Source organism: Hipposideros armiger, unplaced genomic scaffold (genome assembly GCF_001890085.2).
Source record: "Hipposideros armiger isolate ML-2016 unplaced genomic scaffold, ASM189008v1 scaffold_516, whole genome shotgun sequence".
Lineage (NCBI taxonomy): Eukaryota > Metazoa > Chordata > Mammalia > Chiroptera > Hipposideridae > Hipposideros > Hipposideros armiger.
This window is the reverse complement of record NW_017731866.1, coordinates 789,091-795,818: the sequence shown is the minus strand read 5'-3', so window position 1 is coordinate 795,818 and position 6,728 is coordinate 789,091. Positions and strand designations below refer to the sequence as shown.

Here is a 6,728-nt window from a genome sequence, read left to right as displayed (position 1 = left end):
CCCCCCCCCCCCAACATACACATACGCACACACTTCTTAGGGGCGGCCTGTATCCAATGGCTACTGGATGCATCTGTATAAAGGCCTGGAGCTCTCATCCCAAATTGGGACAACTCTAAGGGGCAGTGCCAATTTCAGAGCTCCTCATTAGGTCAGTTAGATTTCTGTTGAGACTGCACTGCAACCCAATTCTCCCTCTGCCTCATCTCACTTCCCTCCCATCTCCCACAGTTGTTCCTGTGAGTACATCCCTGAGGGTAAACTTCCTTCATGCTAATCTCCATCTCACTGTCCGTTTCCTGAAGCCTGATCTCTCACATCTTCCTATGGTTACTTTCCACATAGTAGCAGGATTGAGCTACTTGAAACACGTCAGAACATGTCACTTCTTTACGCAATACCTTCTAAGAGCTTCCCTTGTCGCCCAGAGGATAAGCCAAAATCCTTTTAACAGCCAACAGCCCAACAGTGATCTTGTCCCTCCTCCTTTCCCCTCCGCAGTCCTAGCCACAGCGATTTTCGTGCATTCATCAAGAATGAGAATCCTGCTCCCTGGAATGTCTTTCCCAAGTTTATGATGCCCCTTCACTTCCTCAGGTCTCTGCTCAAATGTCACTTTAACTCTGTGACATCCCTCACCAACCTACATAAAATCGCAACCCCAATTATAGCCCCTTGCCAGCACTCTCTATCCCCCCAACCCCATGTTAGTTTTCTCCAGAGCACTTACCAACCTATAATGCTTGTTTATTACCTGATTTTGTCATTGGATTTTAAACTCCATGAGGGCAAAGATTTTTTTTTTTAGCACTGCTACTTTCCTAACAGCTAGAATAGTATCCGCACACATACATGCGCTCTATAAATATTTGTCCACTGAACTCCTTGACTGACAGTAATCTCTTTATTTGTAGGCATTCCTTACACTTCTTTTCTTTTAATGAAAAGGACAATAATGTCGGTAAATGTTGAGTTGGCTGTCCAGAAGAAAACAGAATCAGCCCGATCACCTCAAGTTTCTCAGTCCCACTGGGAGGTTGTTTCTGGGGTTTACAGATCCTCACTAAGAACAAAAAGTATACAGAATAAAGAAGTAGCAAGATCAGAGTAACTGCAGTCAGCTCCCTCCCAAAGACTCTTCCTTACAAATACCTGTAGCAAGACACTGCAGGCTGCTCAAAGCTATGGAAGATCCAACCATCTAAGCCAAAAACAGACAAAATAGGTTCTGATCTCAGATTTTTCACCAAATAGCTGTGAGGTCTTGGGTAAGTCACTTTACTCCTTAGGGACAGTTTGTTTATAAAAGAAGATTATAGGTCAGTATTGACCAATGTGCCTTCTTTTAAGATATCAGCCTTGCAAGACAAATAGTGATAAAGGGGTTCTGTGGTCAAATAAATTTAGGAACTGGTATATTCATTCCATACCCTCCGTTTGGAGGAGCCTCACAGTCAAGAGTCCTGTCAAGCTTGGTTTAGCCCACAGTTTCTCATATTTATTTGGCCACATACCCCCTTACTTACCTAATGCACACTATAATTGTAAACTGCTCAACTGAACAGTTCATAGAAAGTTCTTTCTGCTATGATAGTTGATGAATGTATGAAAAGAAGGTGTTTTGGTCAAACAAAATGAGTCCCACAAAGTTACTAAATGAAATGCTAATCATGATCTGGGCTGAGGCATGATCATGGTGAGATAGACAGATATCAGCAGATGTTCTCTGAGTTAGAAAGAAAGAAAAAAGATGTGGTATATATACCAGGTCTACCAACTATAAACCCACTTGTACTAACAGTTCACGAACAACATATTCAGCAGCATAGGAATATGAAATGGATAAATGGATGAAGGGTTGACTAAAAGATCTCAAAACACATCCAAAGAGGCACTAATAAATTGTAGGGCAAACAGCTGGGGATAAAGCATATTATTTAATATAAATACTCAGATTCCACAGTGAATCACTTCTTTGTACATCATAAGACAAAACAAACTCTGACCCAGGATACAGTACATAAAACCTTATTTGTAAGTAAGTGGACAGGGTGACACTAACATCTTTAGAGTTTATACCATCATTTCATAAAGGAACATGACAAAGTAATATTTCTTTCCAGTATAACTGTTGATATATGATTTATATGCATTTTTATGTAAAATAAAAGGGGAAGTGATAGCATCCTACTTTATGTTTCAAATATATTTACGTATGAAGAATGCCCTCGCAAAGCCTTCATCATATGCTACAGATAAGTATTTTATCTGTATTACTCAGTTTTACTGATGATAAAAACTGTGTTCAAGAAGTGTTATTAAAATGGCTTAAACATAAAAGGGCTTAACTGATTATTTTTAAAAGCTCTAAGCTCTTTACATTCAGGCTCTGCCCACCAGGCCAAGTCATGAACCTCCCCCTGCACACAGGGTATACTGTCATAGAACAGATCAATAAACAATGTCTTGTCCTTAGAGTCACATCTTGCCTTTCAGAAGCAACTGCATTGTAAATGAATGTCCTCATACTTGGGTAACATAAAGAATAGGATAAATATAAGTGTAAAGACATGTATATCAAAACAATCTACTGCTTACTATACATATTTTATATTTTATTTGAATTCATCATTTCTTTTCATTGATGCTCTATAGAAATACATGACTCTTAGAAGAATAACTGGAGGAACTGAAGGCAGATGTCAAAAAGCCACTTTTTGTTGGCTTTGTCTTAGGCTGCCTAACCGTGGATGAAGAATAAAATAGAGGGCAACGTAAGAGTAAAACTAATTGTGTTTGTTTGCAATATTCAAGAGAACATGAGCTTTCAGTCAGAGAGCACTGGTGTGATATGTCCCGCCCTCTGCCACTTATTAGCTACGGGACCCAAAGCAGATTCTCGATCTCTCTGAGCTCCATTTATTTATGACCAGAGCATTTATCACACAAACTGGAACACTCTTGAGCATGAAAGGGGGGCAGGGTCATTACTAGTAATTTTACTTTAGGACAATAGGTATAAAATGTAACTATTTCGCGCAAACCAAGACATAATCAGCCTATTTATCTGCAATTTTGAAATAATATCTCAGTACTGTTGTGAGGTTAAAATGGCATGATATAATATTCTATTATAGAAAGTTTAACAATACATATGTGCAACAAGAGTTGTGGCTTCCTTCTCAGAAATAGAAAGAGAGTACTGGTTAGGGGTGGGGATGGCATGAGGGGCTTATTGTGTTATCTTCTTTAAAAATCAGCAACATAAATGGCTGACATGCTACTTAACACTCCAGCAGCCCTCTCCCTAGTCAACTCTTCTTTGCCCTGCTGAGTTTTAAGAAACTCAGAGCATAGTGAATCATTTAAATTTGCTCCATGAGAGTAACACAATTTCTGACACGCAATGCACAGTAAAACCTTGGATTGCAACTAACATGGTTTGCGAGTGTTCCGCAAGATGAGCAAATATTTCTAATACATTTTAACGTGGTAAACGAGCGATGTCTTGCAATATGAGTAGTTTGTTTCCAGACGAATTCTGGTCGCAAACCAAGGTGTTACTGTACTTCATAAAATCACTACCTGAAGACTCCTACCCTGACTCCAAGGGTTAGATAGAAGCTTCTTCATAAAGATCCTTTATGAACCCTATGACTTGCCCACAATTGCTAAAAACCAGATTTAGCAGGAGTTACAATGGAGTTGTAAGTTCATAGATCTAATATTTGCTCCAGAATCAATCACTCCTTAGACTAAAGGGTTTTCTTGAATGAAGGTACATTATGCATTTAAAAAAAATTAATTGAATGGGTGAAGAGTTGCAGGTGAATCAAATTACTTGCAATTTGGGATAGTTGCTCCTTTTCATTTCAGATTTGACAATTAGTAATTTTCACCCAGGGAAAAACCAATTGATGGCTACAACATGCCAATGTATTCCCATGGGATGGGAGGTGTCCTGGGACCAGTGCTGCCGAGCCGTCTTCCATGAAGATAGGCATGAATGATGGACCATCACTGCATCCCTAGACTTAACATTTAGTAGATACTAACTATACATTTGTTGAAGGCATATTTCTCTAGGGTAGTGTATGCCTACCCTAGAGAAAATAAGAGGTAAGAAACAAAGGATCTATGGGTTAAGTGTAAAGAAATAGAAGATAAAACACAAAGCTTTTCTCCCTGCAACTCACCTTCGTTAGTGGCAGGTCAGGAGCTGCAGCTATAATTTAACTTGCCACTGACACTTCACTAAGTCACATTAGATGACAAAAAGCTTCCTAAGTCAGAAATGACTACTGTTCCAAAGGTGAGATATTAAGAAGCAAGATAGAAGATAATACAAGGAAAACATTGTATTTATTTTCTTCTCACAGTGTGTGAGAAGGATATAAGAAAAAATTTTCAAGTTAATAAAATAAATCTTATAAAAGTATTTTACATATCATGGAAGGGAAACTTAAATAGCAACCACCTTACCTTAAAAGAGAACTTCACCTGTTTATCAAATTTGCCCACAGATTAAAATAAAGAGACTATTAAACATGTGCAACAAAAAATGGTTCCCTCATTTCCATAAAGAAACAAGATTATCTAACTCATGGGGATTTTGTGATAATTAAATGAAATTACACAGGGGACATTCCCAGCATGATGCCTACCATATGATAAGTTCTCAAACATGATTAGCTGTTGTTGTAGCTATATGACATAATATTGATTTGCCCAAATTAACTAGCAATCTAGCATTAAGTATATATTTAAAACCAATAAATGCCAGTTACATAATCACCATTTTTAAATTCCATAAAAATATTGCTACTAAATATATACTCCAAAGTACTTTACTTTAAAATTAGTATTTTGATGTCTTTTTCTGATCAACTTATTTTTTTGCCTTTGTATCTCTGTATACCACAAAACTCTATTTTCACTTATGATTTTGTTAATTGATAAGTCTACTCAGAAAGGCAAACCTATTCCCATCAAATCTGCCTATTTGAATTACCAACAAATTCTAAACAGAAACACTTTCAAGAGTCTTTGGTTTTTAAATATCACAGTACTGCTTTATTCAGAAATCTAATTACAGTGTTCCTGGCAGAAATATTTTAAGACTCATTTCTCAGCCGTTTGGAAGCACATATTGACATTAATAAATCTGGTTACCTGGAAAGGGTTAGGGATTCTGAGCAGGCTGGCAATCCGTAAGTCTTAGATTCCAATATGCTGCCCATACGGTACCACGTTCAGGCATGTATATATACATATTGTTTTCAAATCAACATGTGACTGTGTAGGAGATGGGTGAGCCTTCAAAATATGTGAAAATAAGTTCTAGAGGTTCTAATAACATTCAGTTGAACGGCATGTAGGCATAAAGGAATTTGAGTCACAAAAAAATCATTGTTTCAGCACATAGTTATGAAAATGTCTTGCTGTAAAGACAGAATGCCCTCTTTCTTTCTGGAGGCATTTACTAAGGTCCATAATGTATCATTTGAATTCTCTCAATAAGCTTACCAGTAAAAATGCAATATATTTTCCCTCAAGATTTCTTAATTACATAAAATATTTTTCCTTTAAAAACTGACATAGGAATAAACAAAATAAAACTAATCCCTCTTCAAAATAGTTTTCTTAGGGAAAGAAGAATAATTACTATGTACCCTTAACATTTCCTATGAAAATGTATATGAGATTTTTGTCCCAGAAAAATAAAAAGTCTGTGAACTTATACCAATTCATTACTTTTTAAAGAAACCTTTGGCTTTTCTAGACTACAAACCATGAGCTCAGCAGCCAGAACACTGGACGTGAATCCCAACTCTGCCATTTAAAAGCTGTGTAACTTTAGAAAGATTACTTAACCTCTCACTGACTCAATTTTCTCATCTGTAAACTAGGAATAATAAGAGTAGCTACCTCAAAGGGCTGTGGTTATATGAATTAGTTTACACATAAACCTTGGGAAGAGTACCTGGCATAGAATAAGCTTTCAATAAATATTAACTGTTATTATGTGCTATTACTAACAATAGGATGATTATATGTTTTAGTAGTTCATTCATTATTTCTGACCTTCCTCCACCCATTCCCACAGCCCACTTCCAACACTTATAAAAATAATCAATGAATGACCTCTTAACTGCTCATATCATTCACTTTTTTTTCTGAACCTCTGTGTTAATGACATTGTTGGCTCCTTTCATCGTCAAGAAAGTCTCTCCTTATCTTCTCTGAGCCGTCCCTGCACTGGCCTTTCCCCATCACTCCTCTGTGCCTCCTCTGGAAGAAAGAAAGAGCCCAAAGACTCAGCACTTAGCTCTCCTCTTTTCTTTGCCTGAGCTCTCTCTTCCCTGACAGTTGTCCTTCACTCTCATGGTGTTAATACCCACGAGAGCTGGCCGCCTCCCCAAGTACACCTCCACTTTGCCCTCTCTCCCAAGCCCCAGCTTCTTCTCTTTGATGTTTCACTTTACAGTTTTAATACGAGCACCATAGTACAAGTGGTTGGACTGGGGAGTTGACAAACATGGGTTTGAGGCTTGGCTCTACTGTTTACAAGTTGCATGACCTTGATCAATGTTCTCAATTTCTCAAAATTGCCATTTTCTCATCTGTAATAGATCATTTAGAAAAACCCATCTCACAAGCTCCATTAAATAATACAACAGATGCAAAGTTCTTGACATAATGCCTGGTACATAGAATACACTCAACAT

At 37.5% G+C, this 6,728-nt stretch overlaps 1 protein-coding gene across 11 annotated transcripts in view; it reads right to left on the bottom strand.

Moving 5' to 3' along the window:
• The window catches only part of MLIP (muscular LMNA interacting protein), a 256,749-nt gene that overhangs the window by 164,938 nt on the left and 85,083 nt on the right, over window positions 1-6,728 (bottom strand). Inside the window, exon 1 of one of the 11 annotated variants that reach the window (XM_019668098.1) lies at window positions 5,173-5,252. The exons of the other annotated variants lie outside the window; for them this stretch is intronic. The gene's annotated coding sequence lies outside the window, so the exon portion shown is untranslated. Of the gene's footprint in view, window positions 1-5,172; window positions 5,253-6,728 lie in introns of those variants that run through there. 11 annotated transcript variants of the gene reach the window in all.